Raw genomic sequence first — 20,585 nt, forward strand, 5'->3', positions numbered from 1 at the left:
AATGAAGGAGGAGGAGATGGAGAGAATTAGGGTTTTGTAAATCTTTTTGGTTGAGGCAAAAATAGGGTCTATAATAGTATATTTATAGGCAAAATTTTCAGCTGAAAATTTTCCCATAAAATATTATTATTATTGACCCTTTATTATTCTCACTAATAATTAAAACACCTTTTAATTATTAATCCTTTTTCTAAACTCTTTAGAAATAATTCTCTCACTTGATTTAATTTCCAAAAATTAAATTCTTAATTAATAATATTAAGAACCTTTTCTTAATTAATTTATAATCAATTAAATCTCATTTAATCAACTATTAAATTTGCCAATTAATTATTTCTTTCATAAATAAATAATTATCAGCCATTATTAATTAATTCCTCCACCATTAAATCATTCTCTTTTATGGTGTGACCCTGTAGGTTCAATATTAAGCCGGTAGTAGAAATAAATAATAATAAAACTATTTTATCATTATTTATATAAATTCTCTAATTCATTAAATATGATTAATTAATTGATCATATTTATTCTACATCGTGAAGGATACTTCTCAGCATATCGCGACTATCCGGATAATACGAATTCACTGCTTAGAATACCAAGAACCTATTCAGTGAGTAGTTACCGTACAATTAATTCCTTCTACCCTGCAATATCACGATTAAATACAAGGCATGGAACTTGTGTCAAGCCTATCTTATTTAATCACTTACTTTTCCATTCACTATGCTTAGTTCTATTTAATGTAAATTAGAAACTCATTTCTAATTTCATTCACTCTGGCCAGAGATTCCTGAACTAACATAAATGGATCAGCGTTGAACATTCTCTTCCTATATTGGAAGGGGTAGATCCTTTATTGATCATACACTATCTTCGTGTACAAATTCCTATACCCAGTAGAGCCCTTATAATTGTCCCTTGAGACTAAGAACTAAACCAAAGCATAGTTCAGTGTACACAAGATGACTATGATGACCTCAAGTCTAAGGATACTTGTACAACTATCACTATGTGAACAATTGCTGACACGTGAGTGAACTCCATCAGTTGTTCAGCTGTGTGAGTCATGTTCAGTGAACTTATTCTATAATAAGCACCTACATACTAGCTATAGTGTCACCACACAAATGTCTATGAGAACAGACATCCTTCATAATGAAGCAAGCATAGTATGTACCGATCTTTGCGGATTATTAATTACCAGTTAGTAATCCTACGACCAGGAACTATTTAAGTTTAGAGTTATCATCTTTTAGGTGTCATTATTATGATCTCATCACAATCCAATAAAAGCTTTACTCTAAACTGTGGTATATCTTATTTAAACATTTAAATAGATAGAGCCCGCAATAAAAACAAAACAAGTCTTTTATTAATATCAATGAAATCAAAACAGATTGCATAAAAGTTATTCCTAAATCCTCATACATGATTGGAATTAGGACATATCTCTTTCAATCTCCCACTTGTACTAAAGCCAATCACTCTGGTATCTAATACCCATCTTGTCTTTATGACGATCAAAGTGACTCTGAGAAAGTGGCTTTGTGAGTGGGTCTGCTACGTTGTTATGTGTGTCAACTCTCTCGATGTTGACATCTCCTCTATTTTCAACTCAGATTCACCACCAAAAACAAGAAAAATGTCCTGAGTCCTTCGCAAGTACTTAAGGATGTTTTTCACTGCTTTCCAGTGGTCTTCACCTGGATTGGACTGATATCTGCTCGTCACACTAATTGAATAAGCAACATCAGGCCTTGTACACAACATCGCGTACATGATAGATCATATTACTGAAGCATAAGGAATCTTACTCATAGGCTCTCTTTCCTCAGGTGTCTTAGGAGACATTTTTTCGGAAAGGGACACTCCATGGCTCATCGGTATGAGACCTCTTTTGGAGTTTTTCATGCTAAACCTTTTAAGCACTTTCTGGATGTATGTACCCTGGGTAAGACCTATCATTCTTCTAGATCTATCTCTATAGATCTTCATACCGAGAATGTAGGATGCTTCTCCCAAGTCCTTCATGGTAAAGTTCTTTCATAGACATACTTTGACTGATTGTAGTATCGGTATATCATTTCTTATAAGAAGTATGTCATCCACATACAATACAAGAAATGTTACCGCGCTCCCACTAACCTTCTTGTAGACACATGGTTCATCTATGTTTTTGATTAAACCAAACTCTTTGATTGTCTCATCAAAACGGATGTTCCATTTACGAGAAGCTTGCCTTAAACCATATATGGTTCGCAGCAGCTTACACACTAGGTGTTCATTTCCCTTGGAAAGAAAGCCCTCTGGCTGTGTCATATACACTTCCTCCTCAAGTTCCCCATTGAGGAAGGCCGTTTTCACGTCCATCTGCTAGATCTCATAGTCGTAGTAAGCGGCAATCGCAAGCAAAATCCGAATTGATTTTAACAGGGCTACAGGCGAAAAAGTTTCATCAAAGTCAATCCCTTGCCTTTGTTTAAATCCTTTTGCCACGAGCCTGGCCTTATAGGTCTCCACCTGGCCATCTGCTCCAATCTTTCTTTTGTATACCCACTTGCACCCAATAGGCTTAACACCTTCAGGCGCCTCAACTAGAGTCCATAGTTGGTTGGTATACATAGATTCCATTTCAGAATTCATGGCACTATGCCATTTCTCTGAGTCAACACTACTCATAGCCTCATTATAGGTCACAGGGTCATCATCATCAATGATTGACAACTCATTGTCATTCTCAATGACAAGGCCATAATACCTCTCAGGTTGGCGAGACACTCTCCCTGTCCTACGAATGGGCTGTTCCACAGAAGGTTGTTTAGTCTGAATAGGTGTTTCCACTTGATCCGTAGTAGTTTGTGCTTCTTGAACTTCATCAAGTTCAATTTTGCTCCCACTGTTTCCTTCAAGGATAAACTCCTTTTCCAAGAAGGTAGCATGTCTGGAGACAAACACCCGATGATCAGGGTAAAAGTAATACCCCAAAGTCTCTTTAGGATATCCCACAAAATTACATTTTACGTATCGAGATTCCAGCTTATCTAGGTCAACTTTCTTGACATAAGCTGGACATCCCCAAATCTTAACGTGTTTAAGACTCGGTTTCCTTTCTTTCCATATCTCATATGGTGTTTGAGGAACAGATTTGGAAGGCACCTTATTCAGTAAATATGCTGAGGTTTCCAATGCATAACCCCATAGGAATACTGGAAGATTCGCATAGCTCATCATGGACCGAACCATGTCTAACAAAGTTCGATTTCTCCTTTCAGATACCCCATTTAACTGCGGAGTATATGGAGGAGTCCACTGGGAGACTATACCATTTTCTTTGAGATAATATAGAAACTCTCCATTCAAGTATTCAGCACCTCGATCTGATCGAAGAGTTATAATACTGTGTTTGGTTTATTTCTCCACTTCATGTTTATATTCTTTGAACTTTTCAAAGGCTTCAGACTTGTGTTTCATCAAATACATATATCCGAATCTAGATCTATCATCTATGAAAGTAATGAAGTACGAAAATCCACCCATGGCTTGCGTAGACATTGGTCCACATACATCTGTGTGTACCAATCCTAGCAAATCTGCAGCCCTCTCTCCATGTCCACTAAATGGAGATTTGGTCATTTTACCCAATAGACAAGACTCGCATGTAGGATATGATTCAAAATTAAAGGGGTCAAGTAACCCTTCCTTATGCAATGTCCGCAGTCTATTTTCACTAATATGACCTAGCCTACGGTGCCATAAATAGGTCAGATTTTCATCATCTCGTTTTCTTTTATTAGTTTGTTCAATCTGAAGTAAATCATGCTCTATGTCACATACATACAGACCATTATTTAAAATGCCACGTCCAAAAAGAACATTATCTCTAAGGATAGAACATTCATTATTCTTAATAATAAATGAAAAACCATCCACATCCAACATAGGAATAGAAACAATATTCCTCACAATAGAGGGAACGTAATAACAATTATTCAAAATAATAGTCTTTCCCGTAGGCATATGTAAACTAAATGATCCTACAGATATGGCCGCAACCCTTGCTCCATTGCCTATACGTAGAATCACCTCATCTTTTTTAAGAGTCCTACTTCCCTTTAGTCCTTGCAACGAATTGCAAATTCTAGAACCACAGGCGGTATCTAATACCCAAGTAGAAATTTGACCTAGTGACATATTAACTTCGATCATGAACATGCCTGAATCAGAAGCGATAGTCTCACTACCCTTCTTCTTCAATTCTGCAAGGTAAACCTTGCATTTCCTCTTCCAGTGCCCCATCTTGTTACAGTGAAAAAAACAGCTAAATTAGGACCAGTCAACTTCTGAGCATCTAGTATGCTCCAGAGTGATAGTGCAGAAGACATGACGAATATAGTAAATCTGTAAATGATAAACACATAACAACACTTAGCAAATATTCAATTTCATTTCAAAACGCTATATGAATCAGGTCTTTATTCATAAGTGTCTCCCACTAGTTTTTCTAATTTTTTTCAACCCCTAAGTGAAAATTAAGCATTCATAATGCTAGTGGGAATAGGGATCCTACATTCCATCACACAACCTCGGCTGTGGCACGAAACGTCATGTGATGTTCAATAGGCAGACAACTCTTGTCAATTACATCTTATGTTATTCCTTAATATAAGTTTAGCCTCTTGAATAATTGAGTCACGGCTGTGGCACGACAAACTCAATATTCTAAGTCAAGTCTAACCCAACATTTCGTACAATTGAATCAGTCTCCAACGGCCCACGGCTGTAGCACGTACCGACCTTTAGATTCTAATTCAATGTACACATCTCTATGTAATAGACAAGTATTTTTTATTTCAAAATCAAAGCCCTCGGCTGTAGCACGAAACGACAATGATTAAAAATAAGAACCACTTTCTACCATGTTGGAAGGCTATGACCGACACAAGCCCGTTGTGTCATTGGCCAATTACTACTTAATATTATTTAATTTTAGAGGGATTATATTACGTTACAATCATAATCATATTATAAAGAGATTCTTCCTTTTAAATTAAATATTTTAAATCAATAATCGATAATCAGATGATTCCCAGATCGGGTGGAGCATTGTCAAGAGGCGTCACTTAATAACCCTTTCTTACAGATAGAAATCTGTTGTTGACAGAATCATCATTTCTCTCAATATTGAAAATTCATATTCAATTACGTGTTTCATAAACACAAGAATCTCATGATCGTATTCATAATATTTATTGTTAAGGCAAGAAACGATTCATATTCTAGATTTTCTAGAGCACGCCTTATATTGATTTAAGTTCACCTAAATCTATCATCGCATGGTAAATATAGGCATATATATCATATATAAAATTAAATAAACAAGTAAATGTAAAGTGTAATAAAGTAAATGTGTTTGGTTATGGCCCCATCCTATGTGATCTTTATCAAGCTCATGATAAAGATCAAGGTCAAACTAATATGGTGATGGAAATAAATACAACTAATTATTACATAAGTCTTCTTCTTTGTTTAGACTTCTTGTATGCCTCGTCTTCTTCTTTGTATCACCTCCATTGGATAGCCTTCTTGAGTCTTCAATTACATTACATGATTGAAAGTAAAACTAATATAATGAACTTACAAGAATAACTCGAGTTACATTCGAGATTTATGATTACAAAGATTGACGACATGCAAGTCGTATTTAAAACCAAAACCAAAACCATTACACTAAGGTCGAAAGGCCATAACCATCCACCATGCTCATACAACACATAAAAGCATGTTAAAACACATAATCTGATCTTAACATATCATATTATCCATGATCTAATCATAAAAAGAAAATATGACAAAAATCAGAATCAAATCAGAAAAACAAGAATCACTGTTTACGGGCGGTAAACGACGTCAAATGCCTTAGAGACGAGTCGTTGATAGCTTTTCCTATCATTTTTGTTCAGACGCTCGTTTACCTATGGAATAGGGTATTTGTTTGCGTAAATCGGACACCAGACCCAGATTTCAGCAAATCTGCAGCAACCAATTCAGAATCCGTATCTAATATGATTCTCATAATTAGAACAAACATAAATCATGTATATATCTGTATATATACAGATTACATAATCATCTTATGATTATACAACTCACATAAATATCATATATTCAAAACCATACATATATAAGCATATTATATCAACATCAAATCATGGCGAATCACGTATATGCTCATTTATCGAAAACAGTTAAAAACATAAACGAATTAAAAACTTTTCGCAAGTAGCTCTGATGCCATTGAAGGGTTTTTAGCACATAAAGGTAGCGAAAATGTAAATTTAAATCTTAAAAAAAAACCGAAACCCTCCGCAGGATCCATGCAAAAAATAATATTTAATTCGTAGTTCAGTATGTTTACCTTAAGAAGCTTTACGTTAATGGAAAGATGGAGGTCTTTAATGGTGATCCAAAAATGATGAACGGAGATCCTTAGCAGCTGCTCCTCAAGTGTGAAGCACTCCACCGGTATCCACCAAGAAAACGATGTAATGAAGGAGGAGATGGAGAGAATTAGGGTTTTGTATATCTTTTTGGTTGAGGCAAAAATAGGGTCTATAATAGTATATTTATAGGCAAAATTTTCTGCTGAAAATTTTCCCATAAAATATTATTATTATTAACCCTTTATTATTCTCACTAATAATTAAAACACCTTTTAATTATTAATCCTTTTTCTAAACTCTTTAGAAATAATTCTCTCACTTGATTTAATTTCCAAAAATTAAATTCTTAATTAATAATATTAAGAACCTTTTCTTAATTAATTTATAATCAATTAAATCTCATTTAATCAATTATTAAATTTTCCAATTAATTATTTATTTCATAAATAAATAATTATCAGCCATTATTAATTAATTCCTCCACCATTAAATCATTCTCTTTTATGGTGTGACCCTGTAGTTCAATATTAAGCCGGTAGTAGAAATAAATAATAATAAAATTATTTTATCATTATTTATATAAATTCTCTAATTCATTAAAAATAATTAATTAATTAATCATATTTATTCTACATCGTGAGGGATACTTCTCAGCATATCGCGACTATCCGGATAATACGAATTCACTGCTTAGAATACCAAGAACCTATTCAGTGAGTAGTTACCGTACAATTAATTCCTTCTACCCTGCAATATCACGATTAAATACAAGGCATGGAACTTGTGTCAAGCCTATCTTATTTAATCACTTGCTTTCCCATTCACTATGTTTAGTTCTATTTAATGTAAATTAGAAACTCATTTCTAATTTCATTCACTCTGGCCAGAGATTCCTGAACTAACATAAGTGGATCAGCATTGAACATTCTCTTCCTACATTGGAAGGGGTAGATCCTTTATTGATCATACACTATCTTCGTGTACAAATTCCTATACCCAGTAGAGCCCTTATAATTGTCCCTTGAGACTAAGAACTAAACCAAAGCATAGTTCAGTGTACACAAGATGACTATGATGACCTCAAGTCTAAGGATACTTGTACAACTATCACTATGTGAACAATTGCTGACACGTGAGTGAACTCCATCAGTTGTTCAGCTGTGTGAGTCATGTTCAGTGAACTTATTCTATAATAAGCACCTACATACTAGCTATAGTGTCACCACACAAATGTCTATGAGAACAGACATCCTTCATAATGAAGCAAGCATAGTATGTACCGATCTTTGTGGATTATTAATTACCAGTTATTAATCTTACGACCAGGAACTATTTAAGTTTAGAGTTATCATCTTTTAGGTCTCATTATTATGATCTCATCACAATCCATAAAAAGATTTACTCTAAACTGTGGTATATCTTATTTAAACATTTAAATAGATAGAGCCCGCAATAAAACAAAACAAGTCTTTTATTAATATCAATGAAATCAAAACAGATTACATAAAAGTTATTCCTAAATCCTCATACATGATTGGACTTAGGACATATCTCTTTCAGATGCCACTACGCACCAACCCTAAAAAGAGGAACAAGAATTTATATCCAAGATTTCACATAGAGGAGATCGACAATTGCCATTAGCTAAGGAATACAATTGAGTTATAAATCCCAGGAGGGATACTGAAGAGGTTCACCAAAATGGTGGAGAAATAATAAGAATGAAAGATTATGAAGAATAAGAGGGGAGATCAAGATACTCCAGGAAAATAAGCAGCCCAAGGGCCGATTATCAATATGATCTTTAGAAGACTAATAATCGCTGGGACTTCAAGAAACTTAATGAAAGCTTGCGCCCGAAAGGTAGTACACCGTAAGGAGCGACAATGGAAATTGTAACTAACTTTGATGATTCTGATTCGGAAGGGATGAAATTCCTCCATGAAGACCCGATGATCGTCACACTATAATATAAAACTCTGAAAGATTCTTGGAAAATGGGACTCGCTAATTCCCAACTTGCCTTTTATGATATGTTTCCATGATTAAAGGACCGATTGAGTCGGGGGGCAGGTCTTCCCAAAAGAAGACATGGAATTCCGAAAGTTTGACGAGCAATGAGGAAATTCAACACTAGATACGATTCTTATCCGCTTGTAACCGGAGTACAGTGAGGAAAATGAAGAGGAAATTCTTGCCCTTGGCAGGCGAGAAACAACAAAATAGTAAGCTAATTATAAGGACGACATCTCTAAGGTACCACTCCTCATTAACTTTGTAATATTATATATCTTTTGCTGCTTTTATTTTGAGAAACTAGAGGCCACTTACAAAGTTTAGAAAGTAAAATTATTTGAGCATCTCTATTGAAAGACCATGAGAGTCCATGGTATAATGAAATTAAGATCCTAGACAAGGCAGAATACATGAGACACCTCCGAGAGGAATTTGAAGTGCTGATGAACCACAAGGTAATGTTAAATCCTACAAGGTGTGCCTTCGAGGTAGGATCTATAAATTTTTGGGCCACATCTCTGAGTGGGGAATCAAGGCCATGTTGATAAGATTCCTGGTTAGGGAACCCTCATCTTTCATTAAGAACATATAGAAACTAAAGAGTGCGATTTAGGAGAGGTTCATCTCCGAACCCAGTGATAAGAATTTTTCCTTCTTCATGGTAATGAAGAAAGTAAAGGACCCTTTATGGATTGATGAAAGCCATGTAATCTTTAAGAAATTGAAGAAGCGGAAAATCGGAACACCGGAAGAAGTACTAAATTTATACATGGAAAACTCAATTGTGTAATTGCTGTGAGAAAAGACATGGAGGTTCAGCAACCCACATGTCGAGACATTGAAAAATTATGTGAATAACTCTAGTATTGAGAAGCTCGCGTTAGCCATGACCACAACATGAATAAGTTAAACTGTATTTCTAAATGTGAAAACTAGCCCCGGGGGGCACAATGCATAGCCCTGAGGCTGGTGGAAGGTGGTTTAAGTGGATAACCGTGCCTGAAAAATTTAGTATAAACATGTACATTATTTAAGGTTCAAGATTTGACCGACTTTATGGTTGAATGTCCTATTGACAACCAAGAAGTCGAGGGGCAGGATGAGATACCCTATGAGGGCAAAGAAACAAGTAGGACAAGATAAAGATATCATACTGAAGTACTATTTGGTTCTCTACTTTAATGGAACATTCAAAACAAAAGTGAGTGTTGCAAATTCATGACGGATTAATGATAAAGTTAACCTCGACATCGGATTTCTCAATAACGAATGATGAAGTTGAAAATAAGGCCTCGATGGTCAGACTTGGTTTAGCTCGAACCTTGAGGGTTGAAAACCTCAAAGTCTATGGAGACTCGGTGTTGGTGATTTCTCAAGTAAATGAGGAATTCGAAATAAAGTATGAAAGAGGCATGCGAAGCCGTGAATAAATTCAATGGATGTTACGTAAAGTTACATCCTAGTGGAGGAAATCATGAAGGATAATGACTTATTTGAGTTTGCATATTCAATGATAGAGATTTATAAATTTTGGAACCTGAAGCATGGATTCCAAGTTGATACCATTAGTAGGTGTGGAAATTTGTTGGGTTAATTTTATGAAGGTTTACCTAGAAACTAGTGGTTGCCCAATGCATATGAGGCATGAAAGCCATTGGAAAAGCGCCTAGGTACGCTCTGGTTGAGAGGTGTTACGTAAGAAATTATTTGTGATTCCATACTCAGAATACCTGGGATCCTAGAAGCGGAACTAACCTCGAAAGAAGTTCATCCATGAGCAGCACCCGGGGGCAGGGCTGACACCAAAAAAAAAGTAGTCGAGCAGAATTCATCTCGAAAGGAGACTGAGTCCTGACCGAAATACTGTTTAACCAGGCTATCTAAATTAAAGATAAGTCGACCAAAAGGCTGGAGTTTTAGAATCAATAGATTCGTCAACAAGATATGAGAGACTTGTGAAGTCATGACTGAATTTGATGAATTCTACATCCTGAGGAAATAAGGCATAAGTGCCGTGACTCAAGAGATACAAAATTATACGGGAAGTTTTACTTCTAAGTCTCAAAGACCCAAAAACTAATACAAAGCTGATAACACCGATATGTGTGAGGACTTATTGCCTAGGTGACTCAGTCGGAAACTACTCGGTGACCCAACGATGCCATGGGAGCATGAAAAATGCTGGAAAAGATTTGGAGTTTCAATTTGATTGCAAAGACTTTATGTAAGGAATAGTTCGTGATTCCTCACTTGAAATGCCCGAACCCCTGAAAAACAGAATTGGTCTTAAAAGAAGTACGTGAAGAGAATCGTGGGATACGCTCGGGGGGCAAGCCAGTGCCCAGAGGTAGATCCTGCACAAAGAAGATTGAGGCTAAAACCCTTAGTTGTATAACCAAAATCCAAGTGATACATTTCCCGTAGAAAAGTGCGATGTAAAGGTGTGAACTCCCATGAATCCTAGTGATGGGTGATAAAAGACAGTACAACATCAATGATGTGAGAAGAGCAATAGTAAAACCTACTCCACAGGAAGTCGGGTAATCCTTGATAGACTGAAAGAGGGACGAATACTCGAGAATTGACTAGACAGACATGCCCCTTTCAAAGAAATGATATGAGTTATTCCATTCTTATTGGCTGATAAATCTGAGGTTGTCATGCCATTAGAATCACTCAAACAACTCCAAAGGTTGAGCTCTTTGAGCCCGGGGAGAACAAGGAAGACATGACACATACTTTAGATTCACTGAAGCCAACACCGGGATTGTTGAGCATCTGAAACAAGTTTCGATGGCTATAATATAAGAGAAAAAGAAAGATTTCTTCAATAGAGAGACTTAGTCCTCGGAAAGATCAAGGCATCTTGAGTTGGGCAGAAAAAAAGACAATACCTATTTTCGAAGAGTCATCCTTAAACATGAACATATTTGGGACAAGGATCCCACAAACTTGGAGACATTTTGAGAAAATAAGGTACTCAGGCTCAATATACCTTAAACTCAAGGCCTAATCTAGTTGAGAATCTAAATAGGACAACTCACCTGGTTGGACTAACTAGAAATAAGGCTCATAGAGGCCACGTTGATTGAAGGCTCGTATAGGCCACTTTCTGTCCAAATTGAGGGATCAAGGAACACAAAAAAATATCAAGATGCCATCATGAGTTAGAGCTCGTAATAAGCTTCGATTCGGTATATTATTTGCTCAAATCGGAATAATGAGCAAAAAGTTATGGCCATTAAAAGGCTTGTAACCCGTAATTTAGGATTCCTAGTCTAAAGGACTAGGATTCTTGGTGTACGGGGTCAGGAATCCTGGTCTAAACAACTCCTTTTGTTTGTTGCACCAACTTTGGTCCAAGTATCTTACGTTCTCCAACTTCAGGGTATAACTTGCGTAATTAGGAAGATTTCATCATAATAAGCCTAGGGAAGTACTTGAAATCAATTGCAGGGAGTTGTGCGAAGAATTCAACAAAATCAGAAGAAAAGAAGAGGATTTTTCCAGAAAGTGTGCAGGCGCCCGCCTGGAGCTTGCAGGCGACCGCCTGGAGAGCAGGCGCCCGCGTGGGATTGGAGGCGGCCGCCTGGGGTCAGAATTTTAGATTCTGGATTTTTATAATTCAACTTCTATTGGGCTTCTGAGACTACTGTTTCTTGTGGACTCTAATATAAGTAATCTTGGGAGATGTTTTCACAACAACAAGTAACAAGCAAGGAGCAAGTAACAAGGAGAAAAGATTAAGAAGACCCTTTTTAGCACGCAACAACGAAGAAGTGGAAACATACGTTATCTTGTTATTATTTTAATTCATTGTAACAGTGGATGTTAGTTTTCTTTACTTTGAACCTTAATACTCTTATGACGTACTCTATTTTTATTAAGTATTGTTATTAGTTTATATCATTGTGTTACTATCATATTTTCATATAAACCCATGGTGACGATGAGTTCTATCATGGGCTAATCGTGATCACGGGGTCGTAGCGGATTTACTATGGATTTTTTTAGTTAATTGGTTAATACCTTGGTATGTGATGATTGTATGATATCTAGCATAGGTTGTGCTTATTCGTCTTATGTACGTCGCGAACATATAAGATAGCCTGTTAATCCCTTGTGAAGCGACAATGAATCTTGAGATTTAGAATTTGCCATGCTAGCATAGGTTCATGTATTGTATGCATGATTAGTGGGTAACTCTAACCGTTTTACTTGCCCTGTGTAATCATAAGGAATAACTTGTGCTTAAAGCGTTATGTTGTCAAATTCTGTAGACATATAGGGTCTCAACATCATTGATGCCTATTCAACTTCTATCTTAATTGTGAATGCTTGGTAGAATGGTACTTGTGCAATGAAAGTTGGCTTTTATCAGTTTCGTGTTGTTCGATTAATATCATCACTGTTACATGCTAAGGGTAATAACAATAACTATTGAATGAAGTAGTAATGAAGTTATGATCTCATGTGTGTTTAATATTGTTAATTCAAGTGTTAATTTAAGTGTTTAATTCTCGTAGTTCATAATTAGTTAATCAACCTTAAGTGTTATTGTCTTGACATTGAAGAGTAATGATACATTGTGAGTAAGTGTTAATTAAATATAATTAATCAGAGTCTCTGTGGGACTGAACTAGAAATTATTCTATATTACTTGCGAACACATATACTTGCATGAATTATTAGCGCATGTTTTGTGCCTAACAAGTTTTTGGCGCCGCAGCTGGGGACTCGGTGTTAATTTGTTTAGTTTATGTACTTGTCATCAGTGGCCATTAGGACTCATTGATTAAGACTTGTTACTTACTGTTTTCGGTTGTGTTTCAGGTACTCTAGCGAGTGTTTATACAAACACGTTCTCGCACTCGCAAGAGGACTCTAGATATGGCTGAGGAGACAGATTCAGTTCTTGACATTCCGGAGAAGATAGATTTTGAAGATTCGGATAAACAGAGTAAAAAGAAAGAACCGGTAATCATGGGTGATCGTATAGTTCCAACAGATCCAGCTCTTATGGACTTTTCTCGGCCTAAAATTCATGACATTTAGTCAAGCATTATTCATCCGACTATTCAGGCCAATACTTTCGAAATTAAGCCGGGCACTATTCAGATGGTACAGAATTTCGTTTCTTTCGGAGGTGCTGTGACTGAAGATCCCAACATGCATATCAGGAATTTTGTTGAGATCTGCAGTACTTTCAAATATAATGGTGTCACTGATGAGGCTATCAAGCTGAGGCATTTCCCATTCTCTCTTAGGGATAAAGCTAAGGACTGGTTACATTCTTTACCAGATGGGTCCATCACTACTTGGGAAGATCTTGCGTAAAAGTTTCTGGTGAAGTTCTATCTAATGGCCAAGACTGCAGCTATGAGGAGTGCTCTTACTCAGTTTATGCAACAACCAACAGAATCTATGTGCGAAGCTTGGGAGCACTATAAGGAGATGTTGAGAAAGTGTCCACATCATGGAATGCCTGACTGGATGGTGATCACTGGGTTCTATAATGGTTTGGGGGCCCAATCTCGGCCCATGCTCGATGCAGCTTCTGGAGGCGCCTTGTGGGCCAAAATCTATACCGAGGCCTATAATCTCATTAAAACTATGGCTGCAAACGAGTATCAAAACCCAACTCAAAGGATGATGCCTGGGAAGGTAGCAGGTATTCTATCACAGCGCAGCTCCAAGCGCTGTCTATAAAGGTCGATTCTTTAGCCAACTATGGAGTCAATCAAATAGCTATTGTTTGTGAGCTCTGTGCAGGCTCTCATGCTACGGATCAGTGTTCTCTTATTAATGAATCTATTCAGTATGTCAACAATTATCAGCGACCGCAGCAGCCTGCGCCAGCTACTTATTATCCTAATAACAGAAATCATCCCAATTTCAGCTGGAGCAACAATCAGAATGCTGTTCAGCAACCATATCAGCAAGCTTTAAGTAAACAGTTTAATCCACCTGGATTCCAGCAACCTCAGCAGTATGCTCAAAGGCAATCATATCCTTAACAAGGAGGTGTTGCTTCACATTCTAGTGCTGATTTCGAGGAGCTAAAGCTATTGTGCAAAAGTCAGGTTGTTTCTATCAAGACCTTGGAGAATCAAGTAGGTCAAATAGCCAATGCCTTGCTCAATTGTCAACCTAGCACACTTCCCAGGGATACTGAAGTGCTAGGCAGGAAGGAAGCTAAGGAGCAAGTCAAAGCTGTCACTTTAAGGTCTGGAAAAGTTGCTGAAGCTGAAAAAGCAAAGGATGGAGAAGCTGAAGTTATAGATGAAGAAGAAAAGTAAAAGGAGAAAGAGGGGGAACCAAGGAAGACTACTGTTGAACACACTCTGCTTGAGGGTAATACAGGGGAGAAACATCTCTATCCTCCACCACCTTTTCCTAAGCGATTGCAAAAACAAAAGTTGGATAAGCAATTCGGTAAGTTTCTGATGGTGTTCAAGAAACTTCACATCAACATACCTTTCGTTGAGGCTCTGGAGCAAATGCCTAGTTATGCGAAATTCATAAAAGGTATTCTTTCAAGGAAGGTGAAACTGGATGATCTTGATACTGTTGCTCTAACGGAAGAGTGCAGTGTTGTGCTGCAATAAAAGTTACCTCCAAAGCTCAATGATCCAGGTAGCTTCACCATTCCTTGTATCATTGGCAAGTTGTCATTCGACAAGTGCCTTTGCAATTTGGGAGCAAGCATCAATATGATATCGTTGACTATCTTTAAAAAGCTGAATTTTCATGATTCGAAGCCCACATACATGTCTCTACAATTGGCTGATCGTTCTATTACATACCCACGAGGCATCGTGGAGGACGTGTTAGTAAAGGTGGAAAAGCTCATCTTTCTTGCAGACTTTGTCATTCTGGATTTCGAGGAAGATAAGAACATTCCCATAATCTTGGGAAGACCTTTCTTAGCTACAGGCCGTACCTTGATTGATGTGCAAAAAGGTGAAATTACTATGCGGGTGCAAGATCAGGATGTGACATTCAATGTATTCAATGCGATGAAATTCCCTATGGAAGATGAGGAGTGCTTCAAGGTGGATTTGATTGATTTTGAAGTAACTTCAGAACTTGATCATGTGCTAAGGTTTGATGCCTTAGAAAAAGCCTTATTGGGGGAATTTGGCAGTGAAGATGAGGAAGGCAATGAGCAACTACAATATCTAAATGCTTCTCCTTGGAAATGAAATCTAGACATGCCATTTGAATCTCTTGGTAATACTGATCTCAAGAATGCTGAGGGAAAGCTCAAATCATCTATTGAGGAAGCACCTACTTTGGAGCTTAAAACATTGCCTAAACACTTGAGGTATGCTTTTTTATGTGATGCATCTACTTTGCCTGTTATTATTGCATCTGACCTTTCAGGTAGTGATGAGGACAAGCTTTTGAGGATCTTGAGAGAATTCAACTCAGCCATCGGATGGACTATAGCAGATATAAAAGGGATCAGCCCTTCGTACTGCAAGCCGACTATTAGCAACAGTGAAGACTTAATCCTATCATGAAAAAAGTGGTGAAGAAAGAAATTCTAAAGTGGCTGGATGCAGGAATCATATATCCTATTTCTGACAGTTCTTGGGAGAGCCCCGTGCAATGTGTACCTAAGAAAGGAGGTATTACTGTGGTAGCAAATGAGAAGAATGAGCTCATCCTCACTCGAACAGTCACAGGATGGAGGGTATATATGGACTATAGAAAATTGAATAAAGCCATGAGGAAGGATCACTTCCCTCTTCCATTTGTTGATCAGATGCTTGACAAGTTGGCTGGTCATGAGTATTATTGTCTTCTGGATGGCTATTCGGGCTACAATCAGACTTGCATTGCACCAGAAGATCAAGAAAAGACTACTTTCACTTGTCCATTTGGCACATTTGCTTTTCGCAGAGTTTCTTTTGGCTTATGTGGTGCACCTGCCACTTTTCAGAGATGCATGATGGCTATATTCTCTGATATGATTGGAAATAATGTCGAAATGTTCATGGACGACTTCTCCGTCTTTGGACATTTGTTTGATGAATGTTTGAATAATCTCCGTTTGGTGCTAAAAAGGTGTGTGGAAACTAATTTGGTGCTCAATTGGGAAAAATGTCACTTCATGGTGCAACAAGGCATCATTCTTGGGCATAAGGTCTCTAGCAAGGGCCTTGAGGTAGATCAAGCCAAGGTGGGGGTCATTGAAAATCTTCTGCCACCTATTTTTGCTAAAGGAATCCGTAGTTTTCTTGGTCATGCGGATTTTTATCGGCTTTTCATCAAGGACTTCTCTAAGATATCTAAGCCGTTGTGCAACTTGCTCGAGAAAGATGTGCCTTTCAAATTTGATGATGAATGCTTGGCAGCATTCGAGACTCTCAAGAAGAGTTTAATAACTACACCAGTTATTATGGCACCTGATTGGAGAGAACCTTTTGAGATGATGTGTGATGCAAGTGATTATGCAGTGGGAGCAGTTCTTGGGCAGCGTAAGAATAATATCTTTCATGTGGTCTACTATGCTAGTAAGACGCTAAATGGAGCTCAAATGAACTACACCACTACTGAGAAGGAGCTCTTGGCTATAGTTTTTGGTTTCGAAAAATTTCGATCTTATCTACTTGGGACAAAGGTGACAGTATTCACTGATCACGCTGCCATTCGCTATCTGGTCTCAAAGAAGGATTTGAAGCCTAGACTTATTCGTTGGGTGCTCTTGCTATAGGAATTTGAGTTAGAGATCAAGGATCGAAAAGGTACTGAAAATCAAGTAGTTGACCATCTTTCTAGATTTGAGAATCCCGATTCTACTTCATATGATAAGACATTGATCAACGAATCTTTTCCGGATGAGCAGTTGTTCGTAATTTGAGAGGAAGAGCCATGGTTCACAGACATTATGAACTATCTTGTCAGTAATATAATGCCTCCTAATATGAATGCGGCTTAAAAGAAGAAGTTTCTGCATGAGGTGAAGTGGTACATGTGGGATGAACCATATTTGTTTAGATAAGGAGCTGACCAGATCATCAGGAGATGTATCCCATTCTGTGAGACGGAGGGGATATTACGAGACTGTAATTCCATAGTCTATGATGGATATTATGGTGGTGAAAAGACAGTGGCTCGTATTCTTCAAGCAGATTTTTTCTGGCCTACGTTGTTTAAGGATGCACATCAATTCGTTTTAAGGTGTGATCATTGCCAAAGAGTTGGGAATCTTACTAGAAAGGATGAGATACCTTTAAATGTGATGCTTGAAGTTGAGGTCTTCAATGTTTGGGGAATCGATTTCATGGGACCATTTATTTAGTCTTGCAATAATCATTACATCTTGCTATCAGTCAATTATGTCTCGAAATGGGTAGAAGTCAAGGCTCTACCGACAAATGATGCAAAGGTAGTGTTGAGTTTTCTTCATAAGAAAATATTCACAAGGTTTGGAACGCCATGAGTTATCATAAGTGGTGAGGAGTCGCATTTCTGCAATCGTAAGTTCACTTCTATGATATAACGCTACAATGTGAATCATCGCATTGCTACTTCCTATCATCCGCAAACTAATGGTCAAGCTGAAGTGTCTAATAGAGAGATCAAGCGCACTCTAGAGAAAGTTATTTGTCCCTTTCGGAAAGATTGGTCTTTGAAGCTCGATGAAGTTGTTTGGGCTTATAGAACAACATACAAGACTTCACTTGGGATGTCCTTGTTTCAACTTATCAATGGTAAGGGATGTCATTTACCTGCAGAGCTTGAGCATAAGGTTTATTGGGCATTGAAGAAGTTAAACCTTGATTTAGATGCAGCTGGGAAGAAGCGAATGCTTCAGTTAAATGAACTTGATGAATTTCGACTTCAGGCGTACGAAAACAACAAAATATACAAGGAAAAAGTAAAAAGGTGGCATGACAGGAAGCTATCTCCTAAGTCATTTGTGCTGGGGCAACAAGTTCTTCTATTCAACTCTCGTCTCCGACTTTTTCTTGGAAAGTTGAAATCAAGGTGGTCTGGACCATTTATCGTCAAAACTGTGTTTCCACTTGAAGCGGTGGAGATTTTTGAGAACGATCTAGGCCACGCATTCAAAGTAAATGGTCATAGATTGAAGCACTATTATGGGGATACGGCAAACCGGGAAGTGGTTAGTGCCGTTTTATTGTCAATTTGATCGAACTACTCTACGTCAAGCTAATGACGTAAAAGAAGCGCTTCTTGGGAAGCAACCCAAGATATGAGACCATAGGAACCTTTAGAATTTAGTACTCTATCCAAAAACCCAAAATAAATCAGAAAAAGCTGACTAAAAAAATATTTTTTCCAAGGAACTTGCAGGCGCCCGCCTGCAGGTTCCAGGCGGCCGCTTGCTGGCAGTAGCCCACCTGCTTGTTCCAGGAGACCGCCTGCGGACCTGAGTTTTGGAAAATTCGGTTTTCAGCTTATAAAAAAAACACAAAAACACAAAAAACACAACCACAACACTACAAATCCCATTACCCATGATTTTCATCCTACCATTTAGCCACAACCCCACTCCTAATCTAATTCTAACCTTAATCCTACCCTATATACACACAACCTCTCTGTATACTGCCAATACACTTTCAACTTACAAACCCTTTCCTACACACAAACCACAACTCTACAACTCTTATTCTCAGTTTCAATGGCACCAAAGAGATCTCGAACTGTCGATAGCAGCACCATTCCGACTTCTGATTCTTCAAGGGGTACTGCTACGAGGCCCCGATTGATGGATAGGGCTGCTGAGGAGGACTATGCTAGGCTTCTGACTAAGACGATTCTGAAGGAGAGGGGATTTTTGTCATCGGGGAGGGATGGTGAGTTATTGCCGATGATTGCAGAGAATGGTTGAAGTACTTTTTGCGAGTCACCTGAGGCGGTCCTGATGAGTGTTATTCGCGAGTTCTATGCGAACGCCAAGACCGATAAGAATGGGAATTCTGTTGTTCGTGGGCTTACTGTTGATTATCAGCCCGAGGCGATTCGCCGTGTTATTGGGCAGCGACAAAGGAAGCCCCGGGAGGAGAATTAGAATGAGAAGACCCCTGAGGATTTTGACTTGGATTTGATTATTGCTACTCTCTGTCAGCCGGGCACGGTGTAGAAGTTTAAGACGGGATCCAACGAGTATCGTTCTTTTCCGGCTGTTGCGATGAACAGGTATGCCCGTGCATGGATTTCCTTTATTTGTGCTAATATTTTGCCTTCTTCGCATACACATGAGCTTACAGTTGAGAGAGCGTGGTTGTTGTGGGGGATTTTAAATGAGGAGTATTATGTGGACCTTGGTGAGTTCATCTACTAAGGGATTTTGAAGTTTTTGAGCGGGAGGATGCATTACAACATCCTGTATGCCTCTATTGTCATGAAGCTGTATAAGGCAGTTGGAGTCCACTGGCCTTCTTATGAGCAGCTACAGATGCCGGCCGCTCCTATTGATTCATCAACGCTGAATGCAATGCAGGAGTGGATGGGTGGAGAGCCCAAGGAGCATGGTTTGGGATATCATCTCCCAGGAGGACGTCCAGCAGCTGGTCCTACGATGGCTAGGCCCATTCAGGCTCATGGAAAGGCATGTTCTTTTAGAGCCCAGGGAGGTGATGGTTCAAGGATGACTGATGTCCAGTACGGGAGGCTCTCCAGGAGGATGGATGCGATGTACGAGTCACAGAGTAGGTTTGCGCAGGAGCTCACCCTAGCGCTTGGGACTGCTTTTAGAGGCCTTGGAGCTGACATCCAGTGGCCCGTTTTTGGTGATGACTCTGCTTATCCACCTCCTGATACTCCACCCTCTGAGGGTGATGATGATGATGCTTTCTCTGAGCAGGTATACCCTGTGTTCCTTTCTATTACCTTCACTGGGGACAGTGAAGTTTTTAATTTTGGGGGTGGTAGTTAAGGAACATATTTGTGTGTGTGTCATATAGTTGCATATTCATGATAGTTAGTTCAGATAGTTGCATATTTTTGCGCATATTTTTGTCATATAGTTTTGTATTTGTTTCATAGTTTATCATGTCATATAGCTCATGCATATATGATCCCTTTTGTGTTGCTTTACCGATTGATATGTGATATTGATGCGAGTGTAGTGATAGTGTTAGAGTG

The 20,585-nt window shown here is 38.2% G+C and overlaps 1 non-coding gene across 1 annotated transcript; it reads right to left on the reverse strand.

Annotated features, from left to right (window-relative positions):
- Nucleotides 1–13,835: 13,835 nt before the first annotated feature.
- Nucleotides 13,836–13,942, reverse strand: LOC141716093 (small nucleolar RNA R71). The gene has a single exon (XR_012572822.1). It is a non-coding gene; the product is annotated as a small nucleolar RNA R71 (small nucleolar RNA).
- Nucleotides 13,943–20,585: the final 6,643 nt, after the last annotated feature.

Source organism: Apium graveolens, chromosome 3, assembly GCF_009905375.1.
Source record: "Apium graveolens cultivar Ventura chromosome 3, ASM990537v1, whole genome shotgun sequence".
NCBI lineage: Eukaryota > Viridiplantae > Streptophyta > Magnoliopsida > Apiales > Apiaceae > Apium > Apium graveolens.